The 11,069-nt window shown below is 45.2% G+C and overlaps 1 pseudogene across 1 annotated transcript in view; it reads right to left on the bottom strand.

Annotated features, from left to right (window-relative positions):
- Positions 1-8,268: 8,268 nt before the first annotated feature.
- LOC308057149 (ankyrin repeat domain-containing protein 26-like) overlaps positions 8,269-11,069 on the bottom strand; it is a 43,112-nt pseudogene continuing 40,311 nt past the window's right edge. The window contains exons 19-20 of the transcript XR_013931964.1: positions 8,505-10,250; positions 8,269-8,469 (exon numbers count right to left, since the gene is read on the bottom strand). The product of XR_013931964.1 is annotated as an ankyrin repeat domain-containing protein 26-like (transcript). The remainder of the gene's footprint in view (positions 8,470-8,504; positions 10,251-11,069) is intronic.

Genomic DNA, 11,069 nt, shown 5'->3' with positions numbered 1-11,069 from the left:
TCAAATACTGCATGGCCTATTGGATTGAAAGAACATGGATTCTGTTCTGAGGACTTACTCCAACAGTGGAGAATTTCTGTATGACTCAACCTTTGCTATCAACTATAGCCTGTCATCCCATCCTTAGTTCCTGGAGCATTTATTCTTCAATCCGTTTTATAAGTAAAGCAGCTGAGAGACACATTAAACACACTGTGCTAGAGCTGAAGGTACAGTACAGGTGGTTCGTATGATTTCTCATGGCCACTGCTGTACTACTTTCATAGCAAATGTGGTAACATAATTCCACCTCTCAGTCTCTCCTGCAGGAATCTGCGCTCTGCTAAGAATTTTATTCTGCAGATTCATACAGAAATGATCCTAAATGCCAGGGTTGAGTTCTCTGTGCATTGTTAAGAAAGAATTTAATTAATTCCACAGTTAATATGACAAATACCAAGCCATGAGCTGTTGTTCCTTTAGGAATTAAATGGCAACAACGATGAAGGCACTTCTGAAGAAGGTAGAAGCCTTGATTGAAGAGACTTGGAAACTACGAATGTGAGTCACGCCAGTGAAACGTCAGGACGGTTTGTGCTCGCCAGTTATATTTGGTCTGTGGTGCATTTTGGCACCTGTGCATGCAACTCTACTAATTTTTACTAATTGTGTCCTTATTTCTGCTTTCTAGCTGGGGAAACGGCAGTTCCTTGATTAGAATCACAAAAGTAAATCTGTGGATTGTTCTTATTTTAAGTGGAAGAGAGTTCTTCAGTCACGGTAAAGATCCAGTAAAGCTGTGTCACGTAAATCAGTCTTTGCTTCCCTGTTGCTTAAATAATAAGACATACTTCATATATCGGGTGTGCACAGACAAACCGCAAAACCTAGATGTGCCAGAAGGTGCTATCTGTGTGGGCCAAGCCTTGAGGGAGGGAGGGAAAACTTGTACCAGACTTAGGTTAAAAACAGATGACAGAAGAGAGCAAAGAGCCGGGCATTTGTCCTGGAAGTCCTGTTCTAACAGCCTCTTCCAGTGTGCTATATTCTGTCTTGGGGACCTTTTCTGGGGCCTTTTTTTTTAGTAGTGTTTAGTTATGGCAGAAATGCTGACATTTCTTCCGGTAGCAATGTTGTCCCTGAAGAAAATAAAAGCTTCACTGACAAAGGTGGAAATCAAAGCTGAAAACACAATAGCATTCAGACTTTTGCCAAGAATTACTTGCCAGCACTAAGGGCCTGACCTCACCCAGGCGGTAATACCTTCCTTCCTGGAGCCTTGCAGAACGTTCCAGAAACTCTGGAACTTGAGTGGAACAACGTGCTGCTGCCGTTCAGCTTTACATCAGGCACGGTGCTGCTGAACGCCGAGAAATTTCACTCAGTGCTGAACTCCTTGTCTGCTACTTGCACTCTTTGATAAAAGGTGTTCATTACTCAAGGGAGCACAAGGGCACGTGCATACGCTGGGTTTGTCCACCAAAACAGCTTTACTGGTTGTCCCACCATCATCTTTTTGTTTTGTACTTTAGTTTTATCTTTAGTGCCAGTTTTCTCAGCAGTGATTACAGTGCTTTGCATAGAAACAAGCAGAGATTATACAGGCGGAGAAATGAAAGAAGCTGGATTTGAAGTAGTGAAATCCACAAAAAGCAGAAGCAAGCAGAACACAAACCTGTTGAATGTGGACAAAGTCAGGTTTTAGAGCAGTGCCCATTATAGGGAAGTTTTCTCTAACACAGATACAATTCTTGTGCATGTCATTCATATTACAAGAAATACTGAGTAATTGGGAGAAAACATTCCCTACCAAGAAATATTTTAGGGCACTAGAATTTCATATGGAAGCTTTCTATCATAAAATGTTATTTTAAAATGTTGGTTCTTGCTTTGGATTTTTGCGCTTAAGTCTTTCGGAACTCTCACTTGTATAATTTTAGACTTCAGCTCTGCTTATGATGCAGATGGAAACCTACCTGTGTGCAGATGAATGCTGTGACGTTTCTGTGAAGCGGCCAGAGTTGCAGGTGGCATATGGCAAGAATCTGCAGTATTTGCACTGATGGAACATGCAGGTGACGTAGTGCCCTCAGATACAGGGGACAGATTGTCAAAATTGCATTTAAAGCAACGTGCATGCAGAAGACCAGGAAAAAACATGCAACAGTGAAAACCTATTTACAACCATTTCAAACCCATTCACAGCATTTCCAATGAATATCACCGGTTCTTGCCAAGTGCCACTTAAATACCACTTCATCTATACCATTTCATGCACACAGACCAGGTCTGGGGGGGTTCTGTTCTGCAGCAAGTTGCAGTGCCGAGCAGAAGCCAGGGCAGGAAGCGATTATGGCTAAAGAGCTGATGCTGATTGAAAGTGTGTGATGCTGCAGAGGAAATGTAACACCTAGAACCTCAGCTAGTCTGGACATCGATTTCAAAACCAGGGCACATTAAGATGTAAACAGTCAATAGGACTGGGGCCCACCTTTCTCCTAACAATCAGGTCATTAGCAGTAGGAGTGTGCAGAATGATTTCCATGATTAAACTGCAAGTGCAAAATGCATGGAAGTGCGTGCTCATCAACGCTGAGCGGAAACGGCCTTGCTTTTTGCCATGTTTCTTCTCCTGCTTGTTCTAATTCATCCTGGATACAAGAGTCAGGCGTAAGGGCAGCTTACGTCTAACAAGTGCAAAGAGGCCTTTGAAAAGGCTTAAGATTCTTCCGTGTAACTATACTGGGGAAGCATTGTGAAGAATTGTGCTTCTGATTTTCAAGGTCGCTTCCCCGAAAAGTCATCAGCTCGCATTCAATTAAAATTGCCAGGATCTGAGTGGAAAGTGTCTCTGATGAGAAATGGAAGAGAATTCAAATATTTGGTAGAGTTAGCTATTGTTATAATGTAAGTGATGATTGTTATATGGGTGAAGGGGACAGCTTCCTTTTTATCTAGAGGTTAACATCTGGCGTAGTTTATAGTATCCATTCAGTAATTTTGAGTGTTATCTAACTTCTGATTCCACCATTTTTTAGAAGTCTGGTCAGTGTAGAAAGCAGTAAGAAAGACAAACTTCAACCTGGGAGCCCTTACTTTTTTTTTTTTTTTTTTGTAAGATGTGTATGATGCTCTACAATCACATTGTGTATGTCAGCAGTTTTGCTTTTCTGCAAAGTGCACGTGCCAGCAGAATTACTCATAGCTGAAAGGGAATCGCCAGGCTACCCTACTGCTAATGCCATGCTTCAACACACAGATGTACCCAGGGCAATGCCCTTCATCACCCTGGGCCTTTAAGCAGCTGAGCGTTATTTATGAAAGCACTGAAGTTTCCCTGCACTCTTCCATGTACCATCTGAGCCATAGTAACTTATTAAAGTGAAAAACTTCTAGAATGACAAAGGTTCTACTACAGCACCAAGAAAGGCTTAATCAGTGAAGATAATCTAGACATAAGGACGTTTAGGTAAATTGCAAAAGCCAGTGATCCATCATTTTCCCCCTGCACTTCTGGTACATAGTTTTCTCTTGTTTGCTCCTGTCTGTGTGCCCGTAACATCGACACATCTTGTCTTCCATGTCCAAAATGAAAGCTGGTCTTTCTCACAGTGGCTCGGGCCCCTCATAGGACAGATGGCAAAATACAGGTGCAGGATTTTGTTGCAGGGATGAAGCTGGAATGTAAAACAGCCAGTCATTTATAAGGCGAAGATTAAATTCAGCCCATGTTCAAAGTAATTTTTTCCTTGCCCCCAAATAGATCAGTCAAAAAGTCCCCCAAGTATGTCCTTTTCTTGATGGGAGAAAGCTCAGCGCCATTGTGGATGCCAAGAAACAAACCAGGTTTTAAATCCCAGCTTCTCTGAGATATTGATGTATTTCTGGGAAGCAGCCCTGCAACTCCTGAAAATTAGAGGGCAGCACAAAACAGAGTTTATGAACAGTAAATACAAAGACACATTGTTGATGAGATTGCTCTGAAGAATTATGTGGAAAAGGGAGCTGGAATGGGCCTGTGTGATTTAGGATTCCTTGGTAAATAATTTCTACTGTGGCTACCTGGTTGCTGTGAAAGGACTGTTAGCTTTGTACAGGGTTATTTTTGCCTTGATGCTCCAGAAATAGGTAAGCATGATGCTGTTTCATGAAGAGCCATTAAAGAGGAGCATTTGAGCTGGGTAAGAACTGTCTATTCATTCCTGCAACAGGGAACGCAGTTTTATGCACAGGATTTTGATAATACAGCCGGAGGTTAAAAGTGAACTTTCTCTAAGGCTATGGCCAATCGGCACTTCACCAGCAAGAAGGTGACTGGCAGTAGTATTTGTGTAGATGCCACGGGTGTTTATAGATGTGAAGGAAGCTTGCTTGTTTGTTTGTTTGTAAAGGTGCCTGGAGCTCCATTCTACATGAAGGTATTGCTGTAGACATCTGGGGGTGGGCCTGTGAGGTGGGAGCAGAACTTGTACTCAGTTTCTACAAATAGAACAGAATTTGCAAGGAAGATAAAAGTGAATATTGTCCTTGTTGTTTGTGATACACAGCTGTGCTCAAAAGGCCCAACTAGTGTGTGGTCCAGATTATCCTGAATAAAACATGGGCTGTGCTGCTTTCTTCCTAACAGTCACTGTCCTTGTTGTGCTTATAGCAGTGATTAATAGTAATAACTAATCATTAATAATTCATCATAGTTAATAGGTAGTACAATGATCAGCTATCACAGTAACCTCAGTTAAAGCAGCACTTATGCTTAGGGAGAGGCGGTACTACCAATGAAAAGCAATTTGCAAATTCAAGGTTGACTGTGTCAAGAAAGACAATTATAAAATCAACTTCATTTGCAGGTGCAAAGAGCCAACACCATCTGCTACTGGCAATATGTAACCGGCGGGTGAGAGGAGAGATAAATCAAACCGATGGTACAGTAAAAGCTGAAAAACTGGTTGTCCACCCCTTGTCCTAGGGGCCTTCTCTAGGTACCTCCCAGCACCTGCACCTTGTGCTGCCATGCTGCTGGCTGTCATGTAGAGGAGCTCTGTTCGATGGTGGTTTCCATAGTCTTCTCAAACTAGCTGTGCTAGGAAAAGGCATGCAAAGACGTTATAATTATAAGCAGATCAAGAAGTTGTCTTTCACACTGCTATTTCTTTAAGCATTCTGTGATGTTAACCTGTTTTAGAAGTGAAAAGAAATCAGTTAGCCAACAGCAATGTTAAGTTAACAGACACTGGTATGAGGAGAGATTGGGACAGCCAAAGGTTGTCTTGCCGATTTCTTGGGGGTTTATGGGTAAATAACGGGTACAAGTGACACAGTGTGAGAAATCTGACCCACATGCATGCTGGAAGGTGTTGAGGCACTGAGGAGTTAAGTCTTGTGTTACGTGAGAAAAGCTGTTCTGCTTGCCTTCACAAAAGAGACAGGGAGACCGTGGTGCAGGTGGGGTGGGACACGGAATAATACCCTGCTCCAGCTGACCCAGGCCCATCAGAGGAGCTGCCAGCTCTTCAGAAGCCCATCTGCACCAGCTCAGGGGAGCAGAGAGGCCCAAGGGTGGGCGGGAACCCAAACTAAGGACTCAGAGGAAGGGGCTTGCCAAATCCAGTAGGCTGCTAGAGAGATCCACGCTGTGTGTGCCTGTATCTAGCTAGGTATCTCCGTCTGCAGACACATCTGCATGCACGTATCTTTGTATATAGGGCTATACATGTTTCTGCACTGTCACATCCTCAACAGCCTGCTGGATTTAGCAATAGAATGCCTGACACTGTGGTCTGGAGCTGAAGGTGTGATGGATAGGAAAGAAACCAAAGCTCATGTTAGAGAAAAAGCTCCACTAATAGGCATAGTTGAAGAGATGTGGTTTGGTAGTGGGAAACATCTCTTGGCATGCTGGTTGTTCAAAGTCTCATACATTTCTGCCTTGCTTAAGAAAGGCATCCTTTGTCTGAACCCCTTGCTCTGGAGTGCAAGGAACACTGGCAGTGGGGTGCAGGAAGAAGCTGAAATTCCCTTGGTCACATGCGATTTGCCTGCACTGTTTGCATTGTACAGACAAAATGAAAAAAAAACCCAACCAACCCTCAGCATGCCCTCGCTGTGTGCGAATAGCGCGTGGTCGGGTACTACGACGCTAGGTAACTGGTCCAGACGCTTAGACAGAAATTGTGCAAGATAGACACCTGCACAGAAGATCAGTTTCCTGTTTTATGGAACAGGATACAGCTCTGCTTCAGCATAGTGAGCTCGGGTATCGCCAGATGTGTTAGCAGCACGTCCTGGTTTCAGCTGGGATGGCGTTAATTACCTTCTTAGGGGCTAGCGCAGTGCTGTCTTTTGGCTTTGGTGTGAGGCACTGCAGTTCCTCAGGCCTCGCTAGCAAAAAGGCTGGAGGGGCGCAAGGGCTGGGGAGGGGAGACTGCCAGGTCCGCTGACCCGAACCAACCGCAGAGGTGTTCCATGCCATGGGACGGCACGCCTGCTCTCTGTGTACCTGGGGGCTGGCTGGGCAGGGGGCTTGTTGCCTGGGGACTGGCTGGGCATCAGCCGGTGGGCGGCCAGCAGTTGCGTTGTGCACCACGTGCTCCTTTCTTCCTTTCCCTCTCCCTTTTCATTATAACTATTATTGTCATTGTTGTTGCTATTCTTCCATTTTTATTCTGTTTCAATTATTAAATTGTTCTTACCTCAGCCTTTGAGTTTTGCGTTCCTTTCCAGCTCTCCCCATCCCTCTGGCTGAGGGGGGAGCGAGCGAGCGGCTGCGTGGCACTGGGTTACCAGCCGGGGTTAAACCACGACACCGCACCACTTGCAGGGTAGTGGGGGCTGTTTCCAACAAGCAGCAAGGAGCAGCCACCCACATTTGAGAGCAGGTTTCTCACTGGCAACCAGAAAACAGACACGTCATCGCTGCAGTGAATGACTGGACTGGGCTTTCCCTCGCTGCTGTGCTCGATGTTAACGCTGCTTTGCCCAGCAGCCAGTAACCTCCGCTTCTCGCTGGGAGCCAGCAGTAAAGCAGCATTTACCACTGGCTTCTCTAGGCACACAGAACGTGCAGCTGCTTTGTTTTCAGTCACAAGTGCTTTATCTCTATACCCAGGGAAGTGTGGCGAGGGGTACCTCTGAGGTAAAGGCAGGATGAAAACAGGACACAGGCGGTCAGCGTGCTTATAGGGTACCAGAGTTATGTTCCCTCTGCAGAGCATCAGTGGAGCGGAGTGGCAGCGATCAGCAATGAATTATAAGCAAAAGCCTGGATGTTTCAGAGGTCAGGACTCACTGGGTAGACATACTAGTGCTGCAGCAACACTACTCAACCACTACTCTGCCAATGAGTAACTGAAAAACTAATGTTTTGTAGCAACAATTCAACATGGTATTTTGAAGACAGCAAAACCTGGGAAACTCCTGACACATTTGCTCATGAGGAAAAAGCAACTGGCATAATAAGATTTTCTGAAACAGAGTTGTTTATTCCATACTACTGATTGCAAAGATCTGCAACCTGCTTGTAGCTACTGACCCCAAAGGGTTTCTAATGTACCTGAGCAAAGAAATCAAGAAACACACTTGCTTTCTTCTTTGGAAAGAGATCAGGAAGTTCCTGAACCTGAACTTGACTGTTCGGGCACAAGCCAGAGAAAGCCTTGCTAAAGTCAAGGTAAGCAACACGCACTGCTCTTCCTCTGTCCACTCAGTTACTCACACATCGCTAGAAAGGTACCAGGTCAGTGCGGCATGATTTCACCCTTTGCAAACCCATGCTGACTCCTCCCTCCCAACTTCTTGTCCCCAGCATCTTTGGAAACGGCTCCCAGAGTACGTGCTCCGCCACCTTCCCAGGCAGCACGGTGAGGCTGCAGTTCCCAGCTCCTCGGTCTTGCCCTTCTTGAAGATGGGACAGACATTCCCTGTCTTCCAGGCCTCAGAGCCTCCCCCAAGTGCCATGCCCTCTCCTGCTTCATCAGGAGTGTCCCCACAGTGACACTGGGGATGGACTTTCGAGTGCAGGAATTGCCTGGACTTCTCTGTACCCCCTCACGCCTCATCATAACTGCTATCAATGCCGGTTATGGCAGATGCCAACACCGAATTTCTGTTCTGCTGCTCCACCAGCCAAGAGCTCTCCCCTCTCACTAAGAGCTGGCAGCAGAGAGCAGTGAGGAAACTTGAGCACAGGTCACGTCTGAGTTTATCACAGTGACTGACAACACAACGTGAATGTTCAAGATGTTCTGTCCCTGCTTCTTCTGTGGAGAGACACTAGAAAGTAGCAAAAGCTGAACTTCTCTTTGACCACTCCGGTGCAGGCTGGAGAAATTTCGTTACACCTTTTTCCTTTGCAGGGGATCAAAACCTGTGGGATTTCCCAGCGTTTCACGGCCACCAGAAGCTCACCTGCTACCTTCTGCCCAAACCACAAGGAGGATTGCTCTAAAATACAGGGAAAGTCTGGGAACTGATCATGAGTACCGCAACACCAGTCTGCGGTCTTAACACAATTGTGGAGAAGGACATACACACATGCTGGCCTTTTGCCTGGCCTCCAGGACAGGCTGAAGGTGCAGCGGTGAACAGAGCTGAAAGGAGCAGAGCGCTCTGGAGAGCTGTACGGTTAGGGAAAGGGGTAGAAAGCGATGTCAAGAAGGGAAACGATAAAACAAAGACATGTATTAGATGACAAAGTTTATTAAATTTCAAGCTGAAACAGAATATCTGGAATTAAATACAGTATATTAACTTCACAAATATGTATTCATATAAAAAGGAACAGCGTCACAGCAACATTCATTGCTTTCCTCACTGCCTGTTAACTCAAGTCCTTGAATTAGTGGGTAAACCCCCAGATTTTTCCAGTCTTAATTGATCTCGGGACAACCATTCTTCCTTTCCCAGAACTGGGACTTTGTTCTATCATCTCCTGACCACTACTGACTTCTGTGGACAGGAAATGACAATGTAGATCTTCAGTAACAGGTAACTCCCTGAAATAAATAAACCTGCTTCTTTTATTGACACAAATGTCCCAGAACACTGGCTACCATCTGGGCTACAGCCACCACATCATCAGCTGCTAGCAGCAACAAACAGATTGGCTGTCCTATCATACAAGGTTTGGAAAGTACTGAGGAGACTGGAAGTTAATATTTTAACATTCATTTTTCCCGCACATGAAGTGTTTCAGGTACAGCACAGCTGCTGATGTAGTAACTGGGAATGTCTACAGCTGCAGCGACCTTTAATACGAACCCCAAGATGAATACCGTGAGGGGCCATGGGCACAAACTGAAACACAGAGGGTCGGGGCTGAACATCAGGAAATGCTTCTTTCCGATCAGGGTGACTGGGCACTGGCACAGGCTGCCCATGGAGGCTCCATCCTGGGAGATACTCAAAAGCCAGCATGGTCCTGGGCAACCAGCTCTGGGTGGTCTTCCCTGAGCAGGGGAGCTAGAACGGATGACCTCCAGAGGTCCCTTCCAACCTCACCCATTCTGTGGTTCTGTGATCCAAAACAAACATACCAAACCCACCACATAACTCTCTTGGCACTGCTACACACTCACAGTAATGTTAAACCTAAGGCGCATAAGGTGACAGCAACGTAAAGTGCCCTGTCCTCCAGCATGACCACTGGTAAAGATTTCACTTTCTCGGCAGAAACAGTCACGGCATCTGGACTGAAGCAGCAGGCTCAAATCACATCAAACGATGTCCTAAGCATTAAAGTAACACTGGAAACATGAACAACACATAGGGTGAAAGGATTAAGCAGAACAAAGGGAATGCTTTTGTTAAAACACAGAACATCAGTGGAGAAAAAATAATGCTTCTACCTTAATAAGAATCATTCTGACAATTCCGTCACGCTCAAGAATCAAGGTGAATCATTCTGCTAGTCAGAAAAAAACAGGTGTGCTTCTTATGGTGAGTGCAAAATAAAACACCTATGCATCAATAAACCAACAGGCAAGTGCAATGTGCTTGACATCCATTTAATAGAATTCACATTCGGACTGCAATAAACACATTTTCACATCTGAACTGTGGGATGAGAAACTATAGACGCGCTATGTAAACAAAGTCCTTTCCGGAGCTTTTTTCCCAGCATTTTGTTCAAATCAGGTAATTTTTGGTTAAAACATCACGGTACTCCTGTACTGCCCTGCAAAGGGGATCCTGGTCAACGTGGATACTTCTTGAAGATCCATCGGAAAATACCATGGGAAAAGCTCCAGCAGATCCAGCCTCAAGTTCAGCAGTGGCTAGGGAGAAGAGAAACAAGATTCCAGTGTTGCTTTTACACTAGACAGGGCCAAATCAGTCACTATGAAAACATCATGGATAACTGGAGAGACTATAATCCAGAAACAGATTTGAAAACTTCCAAGGGATCGTAACAATCAAAGGGCTAGGCACAAAGGAAGAAACAATCTTTTTCCACATTTGCTTACCAGTCAACAGTATTTCTAAAGCCAGTGAAAGAAATTCTATAGGCTACACAGCGAACATCTTCAGGGAATCCACAAATGACTCCTGCTTACATCAGTGCTAAACTGAGCCCCCCTGCAGATCTCTCGAACCTCCAGTATCTGTTTTCCTTGAATGTTCAAAGCAGTGATTTATTGGAACTCTACTCCTAAAAACCAGCTTCTGCCTTCTCTGTGACAAACTTAAAAAGAATCCGCCGGTGAAAACGCAAACACCTTTGCAGTGCAGTCAGGCCAGCAAAAGTCTCATAGCCTGGCACTTTCTTTGAGGGGCGTCTTTGTAACTCACCCTGGCAAAACCCTCTTTCCTCCACAAAAACACATACTCAGTGACAGCAAGCCCACCTTTCCTGTTCTTCTCCAGCCACATTTTTCAGACAAGGTCCTGAAAACAAACACACTCTATGACACCTAGCAGATGCACAATCAGGTTCAAAATGCACACGGATGAAATGCAACGGCTTTGTGTCCATTCAGACATATGGAACGAGCTGTGAAGCTACAGCTGAACACTCTCTGTATTACCAAAAGCATGCAGGAACAGAAGGAAATTCTCGCAGGGGCCACCTGCTTTGAAATAGCACCAGTCACTGC

The sequence above is a fragment of the Falco punctatus genome (assembly GCF_963210335.1).
Source record: "Falco punctatus genome assembly, contig: scaffold_99, whole genome shotgun sequence".
Classification (NCBI taxonomy): domain Eukaryota; kingdom Metazoa; phylum Chordata; class Aves; order Falconiformes; family Falconidae; genus Falco; species Falco punctatus.
This window is presented reverse-complemented; position numbering and strand designations above follow the sequence as displayed.